Below are 16,140 nucleotides of genomic sequence, written 5' to 3'. Positions count from 1 at the left end.
GGCAGCAGTTTGAAGTCACACAAGAGAGAGAAATCAATATGTGATGGGAGGCAGAAATACAAGCCAAGAGACCCCAATGTGGCAAGCCAGCACCAGAATGAAACTGACTTTGAGAAGAAAGTTTGCTGACATCTTGATTTTGGACTTCTAGCCTCCAACACTCTGAGACAATAAATTCCTATTGTTAAGCCAACCAGTGAGTGGTATTTGTTGTAGCACTGCCAAACTAAGACATCACCCAAATGCCAGGCAGGATGCAGAGGAAGGATGCAGAGTGCAGTATTGTTGCCTGGAAACTCAGCTTTGTGGAAGCTCTTATCTACTTCTTTTATCAAGATTGGATGACTTCAATGTGTCATGTGTTGTTTTTTCTTTTGCAAAGTATTCATTGTTATTTTTTAAAACTCATTCAGAGCAAACCACGCCCCCATTCCAAAAAACTTCCACCAATCAGGCCAACTTCCAGTCAGCTGCTATATTTCAGGCCCAGTGGGAGGAAGGTACCAGGTAGGCAGACATCTGGTTTCTGCCAAGACCAGATGTTAGAGAGCCACAGGCCCTTTGAATGGCAGCTATGAGCTAAACTGGGGCCCACACGGCAGATCAAGAGATTGGTCATATGGAAAGAATTAATCAGAATAAAAACACACTCTTGAAAGGTACAGTCACTTAAGTGGCAATCCCCTGGGGACACAGGGTAGGAGGTCCCACAGTCAATGAGTCCTGGGTAGAGAGGAAGCTGGGGTAGGAACTTGACCACGAAGTGGCTGTCTTGGAGAAGATTCCTGGTAGAAAGGGTCATAGAAGGTGCCTTAGACAGGGGGGCAGGCCAGCTGCTAGGAGGTCAGAGGCCCTGGCGAAAGGGTACACAGGGACGCGGGCCCTGGAAGTAGGTATCTCAGAAGGTGGGTATGGCAGGGCAGAGTCCAAAAGCCCTGGAAACAAACCAGGAAAACCTGTACTTAGTGAGCCAGGCTGTTTTTATTCTTCAGACACCCTATCTTTAGCCTTCTTTTATTCTCCTTTTATATTTAGTTATGTCTTTTGGAAAGATCAGCGGTAGTGGCAGTTATGCTAATGGAAACCCAAAGAAGGTGTTTGTATCCAGGTTTGGACCAGAAGATTAAAGGGAAGCAATGTACCGCCACCCCACCCCACCCCCACCCCCATACACCAGGAGTGAAGGGAGAGAGAAGCAGAGTAAAAGGACTGAGGAGACCAGAGAGCAGGTCCCTTGCTTGATTACCATTTCCTCTGGACATCTCTTTCCAACAGAGACCTTGGAAATTGTAGGTGGGAAAAGTGGTGCCTGAGCCTCTACTCAGTCTGGACCATCTGCTATCTTCCAGCACCAAGCCTGCAGGTAGCTTTGAGAAGCAACCCCACCCTATGCCTCCACCTTTCCCAGGAGGCAGAGGGTCTGGAGACTCCACCTCTGGCACTGGGCCACACTCAATACACATTTGCTTTCACTTCTCTCTTTCCCTGGCTGAACCATCTTCCTCTTCAGTGAGGAGCTGATATTATGCTGTGATTTACTCAAGCAGGGCCCCTGGGAGGAAAAAACATCCCCAACCTTGCTAGGTGATCCTCTTTCCCACCTCTGGGAAGTGGCAATATCAGCTGCTAGGAGCAGGCCCACATGGAGCCATCCCCTTGCATGGCCTCTGACCCTCACCCCCAGCTGAGGGGAGTCAGGATGGGGGACCGAGGAACATTTCCCACCACAGCTGCCCCTGCACGAGGAGTGATTCACCCTCCTGGATCTGGCCTAAATCATAAGTTCCCTGCCAGGATGATATCCATTGAGACATGACCTACTTTTGTCAACTTTTGGGGGACGTGGAGGGGAGTATGATGCAGACCCTGGCCCATCACTATGGCCCCCGGGGAGTGACCCTGTTGGCCAGCTTTACTGGGCATCTCAGGGTTACACGGGGATTGCCAACACGATGATGCCTGTCAGGGCTGGGACTGCACAAGAGTGACCTGGGGGCCCTCTTTCAAGCCTCCCTGCTTCCCTAGTGAGGCTGGGGCATTGCGACCCCAACACATGCCCATGAGTTAACCCTTTCCTAGTGAGCCATGGACTAAAGCCAGAGGACCTCGATTCCAGGGCTGGCTCTGCTACTCAACAGCTTTGTCTTTTGGCAAATCACAAGCTCCCCAAGCCTAAGGTTCTCCATCTGGAAAATAAGCAGAATAAAGCCTGCCCTACTTACCTCACACAGTCCTCGACAAGATTAAATACACAATGACTGTGAAAGCACCTCGTAAGCTGCGAAGCACTATATACGTGAAGTATCATCACTGAGTCGATGCTATTTCAACCTCACTAAGAGGGAGGCAGGGATGAGGAGACATGGCAGCAAAGCCTAAGGAAATAGGGAGGTTTGACTCAAGCTGGGAGACCACTTAGAACCCAGCTCCGGGCAGAAACAGCAGCTCAGAGGGCCTCAGGGAGCTGAGCATGAGGGGCTGATAGAGCACATGGTCAGTGTGGGGTGGCAGACAGTTAGGGGAGAAGAATCGGCTGTCACCAAATATCTGAAGGACAAAGGAACAATGCACGAGGGAGATGGTCAGAAAGAAAGAGGAATTCAGCCCCATCCTCAGAAGAGCCCACACCCCACTCCCTGAGCACCAAGGAGCAGGTGGGCACTGCCCCAAAGCTCCTAGGATCTCCAGCACTTTGTTAACACTTAACTCCACACTCTCAAATAGCCCAAAGCCCCTTGTGGGGACAGCCTTCCTTTCTGGACCAGAGGCCCAAGAGAGGCGATCCCCCCAACACAAGAAGCCTGTTCAAGATGGAAGTTGAGGTCTCCTCTTGCTAATGCAGAGGCTCAAAGTCCAGAACACATGGCTGAGCTCTTTCAACAACACCCCATTCCTGGTTCTGCTAAGCTGGGTCAAATACCTGTATCCTCGTAAATTAGACACGATGGAGGACTGGGGCCAAAATAGTTCTACTTGTTTTTCTGCACTGAAACCGCTACCACTGCCCTGGGCCATTGACTAACTGCATTCTCTTCCAAACGAGAAGACAGAGGACACAACTCTCCCTAGCAGGAAATACCCTGACATCATCCAGAAAGTGCAACAGCCCACAAGCTTCATCCTTATACAGGCCCTAGCAATAAACAACAGAGGGGGAGGGGGAGCATGCCGAAAGCCAAGGCCAGGGAGATGGAAGGTGGTGGCAGCACCAGGAGAGAATCCAGAGGCCTCCTCTGTCTACTGGGACCTGGCAGCAGCCACAGTGAATGGGGTTCTCTATCTTAGACAGATCCTTCATATAATCAACAATTTGCTGGCTGCATTGGGACAACCAGAAGAGACGGTTTGCCTGTATCAGCTCTTTATCCTATAACTCAGGGGGTGAGTCAATCAGTTCTTGTGGATGGGCAGTAGTCTGGGGAGGGGGCTCCTCCCTAAAAGATGCCCCATCACACTGGAAAGAGGGCCCAGCCTGCAAGTGAGAAGATCTAGGTTCTGGTTTCCATGCTTCCACCTAGTGCTGTCAGGATCCTGGGCAAATTTCTTAACCTCCCCTTCCTGATCTGTAAATGAAATGACTCAATGGTTCAAAGTTCTGATCTATATCCCAGCATTCAATTTTTAACTAGGAAAGTCAATAGATGACAACATATCCTTATTAGTTAGTCTACAGTGGTGTTCCTGATGCATAAGTCAGGCCATGGAATCACAGCAAGGTCTCCACATATCCAAATGTACACCTAGTACTACCTGCTACTCAATACATGATGTCTTTATGGTAGACATCTGTTGTTTTAGTCAGCTCAGCATCCATCCTTCCTTCATTGCTAACAACAACCCAATTTCCTTTGGGGGATCATCTCTCCCCAAATTCCCATCCCTGTGCCATGTAACTCAGGCCTGGCAGCTCAGAGCACCAGAGCATGGTTCAGAGTTAGGCGCAGGCCCCAATTCAGAGTGAATCCCAGGATCCTTGTGGGAATATTGGGAAGAAAGGCTGAAAGGATGGAGGCCTGTGGCTGCTGACAAACACAATACATCACATGGGAGTTGAAACTGGAGTCAATGTAGACAAGAACAGAGGGGAGACGGTCATTGTTTGAGCCCCTCATCTTCTCTGCATGGGGCTAGCCATACTCTCAAGGGCTTGAGTCAATGGATTCCCTTATCAAAAGCTACTTTGAGTTGTATTTTTGACCCTTGTGAATGAAGGGCTAACTGATCCAATCTTGAACCTATTTTCATATAAAAGAAATTTAGAAGGCCACTTACCGGACCACTCGCCATCTGATGCAGAAAGGCTGCCCCAAACCTGTCCCAAATTCTCATCCTTGAAAGATGAACCCAGTTCAGAGGCTCACAAGCACAGAAGAACAGAGGTGGAACTGCCTCCAAGGCCCTGTCCTCAGTGGCTGGGGAGCTGAGGCTCTGGGATTCCTGGGCATGGTTCATTTACGGCCAGGACCCAAGTCCTTCTCCAGCCAGGAACACTGCCCAGACTTGCAGACAGTGAGATAGGCTCTGCCACACATGGCCTCAGAGTGGCTTAGGGTCAGCACTGCCCACTGCCAGAAACCCCCATGCCCATTCCCAGGTGCAAGGAGGGCTCTGCAGGGGAGAGATGCAGCTTTGCCAGGCACTCCTCAGGGCCCTGAACCAGAGCAAGTGGTCCAGTGGTTCAGGTCAACTGAGCCACCTAGTCAGGGAGAGAGATGACCCTGGATATGACAGGCAACAGGAAGTCCGACCTAAGAGCCACTCCCAGTCCTGCAATGGATTTTGGTGGGAATCCTTTCCAAACCTGATTCGACCTGAAAGAGTCAAGTCTGGCTTTTCAAATAATACCAGACTCTCCTCTGATATCCAGACTCATCTTTCCCACTAACTTCTTGAGCCCACTCAGGTGAGACACCCCAAACTCAACTTGTCCTAAACCAAACTCATACATGATCCAAGCCCCCCAAACCAAACCCAGTCTTCCTTCTGTGTTCCCAATATCTGAGAAAAAATGACCAAAATCCACCCAACTCTGCAACGTGGGAGTCACCTGTGATCCCTCCTCTGTATGACCTCTTGCAGCCTATCTCAATGTCCAACTGAGTTTATCACCTGAACCTCTAATCCCTTCTACTGCTCTGTATGTCTACCACCTTCACTCTAGTCCATGGGACGACTGTCCTTCTCTCACAGTAGCCTTCTAACTACTAAAGCTCTACTGCTGCTAGAGACCCCCTCCAATTCACTCCCCACAGGGAAGCCCAAGTGATTTCACAAATGCAAATCTCATCAGATTCCCACTTCCACCTCTTTCCTACAAAACAGCCAGACCTCCACTGCTCTGGGGCTAAGGTGGAACTCCTCACAAATCCCCGGGGCTCTGCTCCCACTCCTTGAGGCTGGCCTGGCTTTGGAAGGACCTAAGGATTCAGATCTCTAAGTGAGTGAAGAGAGGACCTACCTGTTCTTCAACTCAGTGGCCCAGGTCGGGCTGGCCAGGCATCAAGGTCACCTTGAGACCAAAATGGAACAGAAAGGTCAGGTGGTTGCTCCTCAGCCCAGAGCTCTGGCCCCACTCCCGCGGTGGCCTCAACCCCTACCTCAGCCCCGGGTCAGGCTCAGAATCAGCTTCCCTTCCCATTGCGGACCTCATCTGACCACAGCCAGGAAAGGGAGTTGGTGGCCAAGCAGGGGAAACCCAGCTGGGCGGGAGCCAGAGTCTGCATTTCAGGAAGGAGCTCGAAAAGCAGCACTACAATAGACTGTCAGTATCTGTGGGGCCAGCTCGAGAAGGCAGCCAGCGTCAGGGGTATTGACTCAGGGAGCCTATCTCTTTCCTCTTATCAGACTGACCCTTAGCAGCCTGAGAACGAAAGCAGTTATTAAAAGCCCCTCCCACACTTCTGCAAGTGCAGCCCTTGAGTGACCAGCGAGAGTGGCAGGAAAGCCTATATCTTCCTCCCCGCCAAGGTCTTGGGGTCCTTCTCTAGGCCAGACGCCTCCATCCTGACCCCCTTCTTGGGCAACCTTATACTTTGCGCAAACTGCTCTCCTCAAGGTCACCACATGCCCCTGTGTCCCCCGGTCAGAACTGTGCATTTCCATATGCGTAGCCTTTTCCTTATCCCTCCTGGCTCCTCCATTATGGACCTGCCTTGCCCACCGCCCCAGGCCCGTTAGAACACAGCAGGTGTCCTTGCAGCTGACCCGTGCCCTCCCAGCTCTGAAAAAACCTGGGAAGAGAATGAAGGGGTGGGGGGAATCTGGAGCAGGAAAAAACAGAACCCAATCAACAGTCGCCTTCAGGGCCTGTGGCCAGTGCGGGAAGGGAGGAATGAGGCAAAAAGAGGCACAGAGACTGCTCCCTGGGCTGCAGCGGCACGAGCTCTCCAGAGACCAGAGCAGGCTGGCCGCTTCTAGTGCATCTGCGCAGGTTAGGCGGCAGATCAGATCACCAAGACAGCTGGATCTCATGGTGGGTTCTGGGGTCCCAGAACCCCACCTCCCCACTCACGACATGGTGCTCCTCTGTGGAATCTGTCAGATGGTTTGAGAACAAAAGTCCCTGAGCAAGTTTTCAAATTCTTTACAGATGAGCAATCGCAGGTTCAGAGAGGGGTAGCAACTTGCCCTGGGTCACACAGCACTGAACCGTGTGGGGAGCTATGGCAGTGAGAACTCTGTATGTATCTGACTAGATTGCACCCTGGACTGTGAAAATCATCGAACTGCTCCCTGACCAAACAAGCTGCTTCCCCTTGCCCTGAGGCCAACCCAGACCTCCACCTGTGCCCTGCGGGAGCTGACAGAAGCTCTGCTCCCCGCTCTGCACACAAAGCAGGACAGGTGAAAAGAAGACATCCTAAAGTCCCCTTGAAGGATGGGGGTAAAATGTGGAACTATTAAACTTCCTCACCTGGGGAATTCCTGCTATTCTCTCAAGCAATTTAAGAAGCCCAGCCCTCCATCTAGAGCCTTGCCCTTTTGAAACTTCTCTCTCCAACAGTGAAACTAAGCTCCTTGTAACTATGCCTAAGAGTCACCCCCAAAGAACCTCTTTTGTTGCTCAGATGTGGCCTCTCTCTCTCTCTAAGCCAACTCTGCAAATTAACTCGCCACCCAATCTCCTACATGGGACCTAACTCCCAGGGGTGTAAGTCTTCCTGGCAAAGTGGGACATGACTCCCAGGGATGAGCCTGAGAAAGCCTTCTTGACCAAAAGGGGGAAAAGAAATGAAACAGTTTCAGTGGCTAAGAGATTTCAGAGTCGAGAGGTCATTCTGGAGGTTATTCTTATGCATTATATAGATATTTCTTTTTAAGTCTCTATTGTATTAGAATAGATAACAGAAAACACCTGAAACTGTTGAACTGTAATGCAGTGGCCTTGATTCTTGATGAGGATTGTATAACTATATAGCTTTTATCATATGACCGTCTGCTTGTGAAAACCTTGTGACCGACACATCCTAGATCCACTGTATGAGCAGATGAGTAACAAAATAAAGAAAAAAATATATAACTAATGGGGGGGTGGTAAGGGATATGGGATGTTTTGAGTATTTTTATTTTATTTTTATTATTTTTTCTTGGGAGGAAGGAAAAGGTTCTAAAAATGACTGGTGATAATGCACAACCATATGAGGATACCGTGAGCCACTGATTGTATTCTTTGGGTGGATTATATGGTGTGTGGATATATCTCAATAAAATTGCATTTAAATAAAAAGAAGACAACCGTCAGAATACCTCACCTGGGGGTGAGGAAGCTAAACAGGAAATGCTGCCTGAGCACTTAAAATTCACATTCACCCCAGAAGGCCCACTGCTGCTTTAAGGTAAAGTGTGACTGGCTTTCCAGGGTCTGAGGAAATTCCTTCATCAAACAGCTGCCACTGTGGTCACGGGCTAAACTTTCTCAACATAACCTGTCTACCCTGCTCCCCATTTCACAACACCTTTCTAAGGAAGTGCCAGTATTGTCCTTTCCCCCACTAGAAGAGCCTGAACATGGCCCCATTCCTCTCCCAACACCCTTCATGTTTTCCTGTATCTAGATCTAGAGACACCTCTCCCTACCTCTGCTACCTGGAGTCTCCTCCTGAGCCATTCCAGAGGCCCCAGGAACCGACTGGAGGCTAAACAGGCATGAGTCCCAGGAAATACCAAGCCTTCTGGGACAGGAAGGAACAGAGAGAAGGCTGGCCCTTGGAAACCCTGGTGTCTGGTGACCTGGGGCCCACACCCTCCCTAGAGAACCCAAGGTAGATAGGAACAGAGAAGTCAGAGCATCTCAGGGGTTCTCTCAGCCTCCCTTGCTGTTCCCATACACTCTCATTCTTTTCTGTAGCTGTCTATTTTACTTGCACAGCCAAAGGGCTCAACGTAAGCACACAGAAATTTCCATCTCCTCTGGACATGCTGGTTTCCATTCACCACCTGTTTCAATAACCAGTATTTTGTCTTTAATTGGACTTGGATGGTGTGATGGTTAGGTTCATGTGTCATCTTGGCCAGGTAATGGTGCCCAGGTGTGTGGTCAAGCAAGCACTGGCCTAACCATTACTGCAAGGACATTGTGGCTGGTTAATAAGCCAGAAGGCTGGTTTATTAAATCATCAGTCAATTGGCTGCAGCTGTGACTGATTATGTCAACGAAGGGAGTGTCTTCCACAATGAGAGAATGCAATCAGCTGGGTTTAATCCAATCAGTTGGAGACTTTTAAGCGAGACAGAGGACCTTCACTTCTTCTTCAGCTAGCGAGCGAAGCATTTCCTGAGGAGTTCATCGAACACCTTCATTGGAGTTGCCAGTTTGCTGCCTGCCCTATGGAATTTGGACTCGTGCATCCCCACAGTTGCATGAGACAATTTCATAAAATCTTATATTTAGATGTCTCTTTTTGATTCTGTTTCCCCAGAGAACCCTAACTAATACAGATGGGAATGAGGGTTAGGGGAGATGTCAAAGTACTACTAATGTCTCTTTCAAATCCAAAGGAATCCTGCAAAGGAGGAAGGAGGGATGGGGCAGGGCTGTCGAGGTGGCTGTGGGGGTGACAGAGGCAAGGAAACCCACCCCCTCTGTCACCATTCCTCTTACCTGTGCCTCTTCCCACAATCCACCTCCCACCTCCCGTCGTCCCCTCTTCACTACCCCCTCCCAACTTCCCTTTAGTCACACAAATAAATAACTTCTTGATTTTTTTCCTCACCAGAACAGTTCCCTCTAGACCAATTAGGTCTTTGCATCTGTTGCTGATTTTTTTCCTCAAAAGGCTGCAGACCTGCTGAGGCTGAGGGGTGTTACCTGCCCACAAGGCTAGGGGGCAGGAGAAAAGGCAGAGCAGGGTCAGGCCCTGCTCTCCAGGGCCCCTCCCATCCCCCGACCCTGAAACGCCATCCTTGCAGGAGTAGGAGAGGCCTCTTCACCTGAGACGGGCCCCGCATCCTCTCTGCCAACTGCACCCATCCTGACCACACAGAAGTGGGGTTGCTTTCTGTCTCCCTTCAGTATGTTTCCCCCACCATTCCTAGATGTGAAGACAAGGAGAAAAGGAGAAGGATGCTAACGGGCAAAGATGAGAATCTAGAAAGAGAGGAACAAGGAAAGAGTACCGGGTAGAGAGTAATGCCCCTCAAGACAGGAGACCCATGTCCTGCTGTCACCCCTTACCCCAGCAGCCAACCGGGTGACAAGAGTCAATCAATTACCCTCTGGCCTCCCTCATTGATAAAGAAGGTCAGATCTACCTGAAGGAAGAAGTTGACGATCCTCCTAAGTTTTTCAATAGCTGACACAAGAACCATTTGTTTTGTTTTAATATTACTATTATAGAAATATTTGGCATCGATATCAAAACAAAGAAAAATCATGGATGGTCCTGCTACTCTGAGATCAAAGGGTGCTTTTTCCCCCTAGATTTCCTTCTCCCTGGGTTCACCTGATTGTACACAGTAGTATTCACTGCATTAATCAATGGCAAAGTCTCCCATACATCTGAATGCCAACAGCTGCAATTGAGGGTAATGCTCCTCTTCACTCCAGGAAGATGACCTTCTGCTCTGAGAATCTGGGGGGCCAAGGTACCCTTTGGAACAGCTCCTCCTGCCTCCACCCCAGAGAGGACTGTGTTCCCTCTTGACTAAAGAGGGGTATTTCCCCAATTCTATATCCAGCTAGAAAGCTGGGGTGGCCCAAAGCCCAGCCTATGCCCTGGAACCCAAGCAGAGATCTGCAATGGCAATGTGAAAGCTCGATTGACAAGATGCTATAATTACACTAATGATTTATTTATAAATAAGCAACAAGAAGTTTGCTGGAATGGCTAGTTAGGGACATGTGCAGGAGTCCCTGCTGAGCATGGCATAACTGGAGGAAAGGCCTGTTTCCCACAGATGGAAGGCAAAGTTCAGATTTTCTCCTTGTGAAATGTCACTTGGATGTTTGACCTAATACAAGCATTCGAGCAGAACGGAGTTCCCCTAGTTCCTAGTTCCCAACTAGTTCACAGAGAGCCAGGCCCTTTAGCTGGTAAGGGCTCAAGTATGTGGGAATATGGGGTGGGGGAAGATGGGCCTGGGAACTGAGAGAAGGCATAGGGAAAGGAAGGGGAAGTTCCATCCCTTACTGCAGATTTCCCTGGAAGTATGGAGAAAGACGAGATGAAAGCACACTGAGTCTGGGCCCCAAAGCCTGAGCTGCTTTCAGGACACAGACTGTCCCTGAGGCTTTGTGGCCCCACCTACTTGGGGTCAGAACAAAGAGCTCACCGCTTACCAGGGCTCTGGGTGTGGTGTCAGTATCTGCAGGTAGCCTCCCCATAGCAAGGACACATCCTGCTCCCACACAAACTCTTCCCCCTCCTGACTGCTCCATTTCAGCTAAAGGAATCAACCCTCATGCACCCCGCACTGAAATGCCAAACCCCAGCATTCAAGTACCTATTCGGGTGGGTGATACCTGCTTTTGCAATCTCTCTAAAATCAGTCCCCTTTTTTCAAACTCCACTGCCAAGTTCAAGCCTTCATTCCATCTCACCTGGCCCAGGTAACCACCCTATCTAGTTTTCTGTGCCCTCCCTCCTTTCTCATCCCCTTCCAACCCAGCCAAACCCCAATGCCAGTCTGCCCTCAGCCTGCTCAGAAACTTGTCAGAACTAAGAAGTCCCTTTTCCACCTGCCAGTTCAAGTCCTCTTCTAGTTACCTTTGTAGACAGACCTTTCTCAGCATCCATTTTTTCTTCTTCAGGGGACTTTTCCTTTTGGATACAGTCTGGGGTAGGGTGAGGGGCTACTAACCATGCCAAAGCCCTTCCCTGGCCTAGGGAGGGAATGTGGCCCAGGCTGGGACAACTTAGTGTCTTCTCCCTGGCATTTAAATCCTTAGCAGTGGTGACAAAATAACCGAGCACAGCTGGAGCAGATCTATCCTGGGGCTGATCTGCTGAAGAGGCTGGCCTTTGGCTCCTGCCATATCCACACCAAGACCCTTGGAGCATCCTAGGTCCCCAGTACCCTCTGATTCTGTGAGCTCCCATGGCCTTCTAAGGAAGTCCTTTCCTGACAAAGTCAGTCAACTTGTTGTTTGCAACCAAACCGGATCTTCTTATTACTTTTTGAAATATACCCGCTATGCACTCCAGCCAAAAGGGACAATTCCATAATGTGCCCCATGAAGGCCTCTCTTTGCACCTGTTGGCCTGCACACTTCTCCAGCCCATCGGCACCTCTGGAACTCTACCTGTACCTTCAAAACTCATCCTGAATACCTCTTCTGAGCCCTCTATGGGGATGAGTCCTACCTCCTTTAACCCTACCAGCCCCTAGCTGTACCACCATAGATACTGGTGTACTTGTCTTATTCCTCATCCAGACAATAGTGATTTGGGCATTTTGTATCCTTCACAACATTTAGCATAGTTCCAGGTTCAATAAATTTCATCAGACTCAAGGGGCAGACAACCCCAAAAAACAAATACATGTTTGCCGGACAAGACAGAATAGAGAGGTGGCTGAGAACAACGGGTTTGCTGTCAGAAAGACCTGGGTTTGAATCCCAGATTCAAACAGTGTTTTCACTGTTTTGATGTTATATAGTATACCTTTTTATATATTTCATCACTTTCATTTAATCTGTTGAAAACCTGTGCTTATATCTTTGAGTTGAAATGTGAAATGTTTGAAAAACTTTAAATTCTAGAAGAAAGTAACTTTTGCAATTATAGGTTGGCTACATATATATATTTTTTTCTTTCCTGGACTAAATTATATCATTAGATTTGGTAAAGCTTTGAAGGTACTGCTATTATTTGTGGGGGGAAAACTAGTTAGATTTATCTGCCCTTGAAATTCAAGAGTTGGTTTTTACTGCTAAATTAACAGAGAACTAAATTTAACCTCAGGGTATACACTAAAATAAATAAATAAATAAATAAATAAATAAATAAATAAAACAGCTAGCTATCTGGGTTTGAGCAAGTCTCATAACTTCTGTAAGTCTCAGTTCTTCATCTACAAAACAGTGACAATGATGCCAAGCCAACCTCACAATGTTGCTGGAAGAATTCATGAGATAACATGTGAAAGCATCTAGCACAATGCCTGGCAAGTAGAAAGCACTCAATGAACAACAGCCATTATTCAAGCTATTAGTTGTTTCCGGTTTAGCAGATGCTCAGTTGAGGAGCCCTGGGGCCTGCTGCGTGACCCACAGTGCATCTCTCTGTTCTTCTGTCTACATTTACAGAATATAAATATAAAGTCTATATTTACCTTATAAATCTCCGCCTGGCCTGTAGAACAACAAGTGGGAAAGGCTTTGCAAATTACAAGCAAAATGTAAGTGATTCCTCCTGCTTTTCCAAATGTTCAGAGATTCCCAGGCTTCCTGCCCAGTGTCCAACCACGGTGGGACCTGATGTGGCAGGCACCCCAACCGGCTCAGCAATGGGGTACAGGCACAGGGCAGACCAGAGCCTGGCTCAGCATCTGCTTTGCCATCTCCATGCAGCCACCCGTTTCCAAAAAGTTTAGGAAACCTTTCCTAACTGTTCTGCTTGGTCGTGGAGCCTTCCTTCAAGTGACCACAGGGCAGAGTTTGCTAAATGATTATGGTGGGACTGGGGGCCCAAGCACTACAAGTCACGCCTATCATTAACCTAGTCAACGGTGGGAAGGCCAAACCACTGCAGCTGCTAGAAGAAGCCTGGGTAGGGAAGTGAGGTGGAAGGAAGTCTCTCTTAAAACTTTAAATCTCCCTGGATTAATCTCCCAAGCAACTGTAATGGTCTTGAACCAGTTTGGTTCTCAAAATGCAATCACCAGGGAGATTGGTAGAAATGCAAATGCTGAGGACAGACCTACAGAATCAGAAAACTCTGTTGGGAGCTGGTGGGGGCAGCAGACAGCAATCTGTGCCTAAAAGGCTCTCCAAGGGATTCCCATGCACCCTCAAGCCTGAGGAACACTGCCCTAAACTTTACCATAAGACTTTCCACTTCAAGCCAAACATTTACTTTACACTTACTATGTGCCAAGGACTCAGTCAGATATTTCAGAAATGAGAACTTTTCTGACAGACTATCAGGGGCCCAAATTAGTTACTTTCACACCGCCAAAACAAGGCAGAAGGTGGTGTAGGATGAAGCAAAGGAATTGGTTTCCCACCCTTCTCCCCAGATCTCTACCCTGGAGAAAAGAGGATACAAGCCTGGCCTGCCGCCACCACCCCTTCCCCCAATCTTGCTATTTCAGATTCCTCAATCCCAGGTGGCCTGCTCAAGAGGAGTCATCTTTTCTCAGATACAGAGGCTTGGCCCAAAGAGAAGGAAAGGCTTCCATGTGGCCACACCCAGTGGTTCTTAGAGACTCCGAAATAGACCCTATCTGGGCGTTGGGCTCAGAAAAGTTCCTAGGAGGCCGGTGAGCGTGCCACAGTGGATCACCACAATGCACTCTGGGACATGGTCACTCCCACAGGTTCCTGGCAAGCTTGCCCGCAAGTATGCAGATGTAGACAGAAACACACGCGCAGACAGTTGGCCCCCTGGCCTCCCTTCCTCCATTCTCAAGTTACAAGGTTAAAGGCATCCTATTCACAGCTACGGGGGAGGGGGTGCTGAAGCAGGGAACCATCTGGTTCAGATAAAGATTGCTCATTCAGGACTCCACCAAACTCCCAGAGCCTCCCCATCCCTGTCTGAGGGCTCGTAGGGATGACCCAAAGGAAGCCGAACAAAAAATTTTTTAACTTATTTATAGAGGCAAGTCTGTGCCACCTCTCTGAGCCCTGCTTCCCTCTTGCCCTCAAATTTTGAACACCACAACTCAACTTGGGATCACCACCTAAAGACCCAGTGCCTTCCTCTTCAGAGCTCAGAGCACCTAGCAAGCAGGCATCCCGCCCCAAACAGGCAACCCCTCCAGAGTCAGCAGCAGAGCAGGGTGTGGTCTCCCAGACTCCTCTTACACTGCCATCTCCATAAAGGTGGGAGGTGCCCTCTATCTGAGGGGCTTCAGAGCCCACTGGGCATGGTAAGAAGAAGGGATGCCCTTCCAGCTTTCTAGGCAACTGTCTCAAAGATAGGACAAGATGGGAGTGTGTTACTAGCCAGGAATGATCCACTTCCCAGAGGCCCTGGAGGGTTCTGAATTCCCCTCAGGGACTTCGGGCTTGGGATGGAAGAGGCTGCCAGTCCCCTTTGCGCCATCAGCACCTCTTCCCCCTTCCCCCCAACACCACCTTAATCTCTGTGCTATAGACCTTTATGTAGCTATAAAGTAAGAGGCAAAATGGGAGATGGGTGAGGCTAGCAAGAAATCGAAGTGTTAACTTGAGCAATCAAGCAATGGATGGGTGATTTCTCTAGGGGCAAAGAGGACCAGAAGTGGAAATATGAGAGGGAGGAGAGGAAAATAGAATCGGTGGAAAGCTAAAGGAGGGGCTTTAGTGAGCTCAACCCAGAGCTGCAGCAGGGGGCTGGGAAGTTTGATCCAGTCACAGGGGAATGACTGGGGGGGGGGGGGTAGAAATGACTCTCCCATTCCAAGGCATGAGAGGATGAGACAGGAGACAAGGGACTGGGCTCAGGCCAGCCCTCACAAGGCCTTGGTCAAGTTCCTGGCTACTACTGTATCGTGGTTTCTCCAAATTGAGAAGGAGATTAGGTCTTATAAAAGAGAACTGGGCCACTGGAGGTGGCTAGGAGGCCATGCCAGGTAGAGAAACGATTATAGGAGAAAGAGGAGAGAGGTATTGATGGTGCAAAGACAGCCTCTGGCCAAGAGAAGAGGGACACGGAGCTCCAGGTAGAGCAGAGGCCGGGAGTACCCGCGGAATTGGGTACAAGACTGGGGCAGGCAGCGTTCCCAAGGGCTGGGGCTGGAGGCTGCAAGCAAGCACCGGAGTGGAACAGCAGCGCCTAGAGGGGTGGGAGCCAGTAGCTGTGCAGAAGCAGAAGGCGGGGATCCGGATGCAGGCCAAGGCAAGCGGACCCCCGCCCACACGGGGGAGCGCAGCGCCCCGACCCGGGGGAAGTTGCCCGGGTGGACTCGGCCGGTTTGGGCGGCGGGGCCGAGCCACTGCCCGCGTAGAGGAGGTCTGCGGCAGCCAGGGGCCCCAGGCGCCCCCCCATCCCGCCCGCCAGCATCTCGCCCGCGCACCTCAGTCAGTCGCTAGCGCCGCGCGGGCCACACTTACCACTCCTGCAGCCGCCGCCCGCGCAGGAAGCTGCCGCCGCCGGCGTAAGGACCCGTTAGCTCCGCGGCTCTCGTCGCCGCCGGCCAGTCCCGCTCTTGGCCAGCCCTGCCCTCCGCGAGCGCTGCCGCCGCCGCCGCCGCCGCCGCCGCCTCAGCCCAGCCCCTCCCCCCACCCTGGCCCGGCCTGAAGGGAAGGGTGGGGAGAGGGGGGCGGCTGCCCCCTCCCCATTCACATCCTCCCGGCCTCTCCCCTCCCTCTCCCGCCCGCTCTTGTGCGGGCATGCTGGGAAATGGAGTCCAGCCAGCGCAAGTCTGCCGGGGGCGCCCCACGTCCGAGACTACCTCTCCCAGAAGACAACGCGGCCCCGCCTTATGGATTGTGTGTTCTGTAGTTCAGCCGGGGCTCAGGGGGTCTCCCAGCGCCGGCGGAGGGAAGGGAAATGT

At 50.3% G+C, this 16,140-nt stretch overlaps 1 protein-coding gene across 5 annotated transcripts in view; it reads right to left on the bottom strand.

Annotated features, from left to right (window-relative positions):
* Positions 1–15,828, bottom strand: part of ST3GAL2 (ST3 beta-galactoside alpha-2,3-sialyltransferase 2) — a 46,971-nt gene extending 31,143 nt beyond the window's left edge. For 2 of the 5 annotated variants that reach the window (XM_037816294.1, XM_037816292.1), the window contains exons 1-2: positions 15,698–15,828; positions 5,459–5,509 (exon numbers count right to left, since the gene is read on the bottom strand). The gene's annotated coding sequence lies outside the window, so the exon portion shown is untranslated. Of the gene's footprint in view, positions 1–5,458; positions 5,510–5,597; positions 5,736–15,697 lie in introns of those variants that run through there. The other 3 variants (XM_037816295.1, XM_037816293.1, XM_037816296.1) reach the window with 3 other exon arrangements.
* Positions 15,829–16,140: the final 312 nt, after the last annotated feature.

Source organism: Choloepus didactylus, chromosome 22 (genome assembly GCF_015220235.1).
Source record: "Choloepus didactylus isolate mChoDid1 chromosome 22, mChoDid1.pri, whole genome shotgun sequence".
Classification (NCBI taxonomy): Eukaryota; Metazoa; Chordata; class Mammalia; order Pilosa; family Megalonychidae; genus Choloepus; species Choloepus didactylus.
This window is presented reverse-complemented; position numbering and strand designations above follow the sequence as displayed.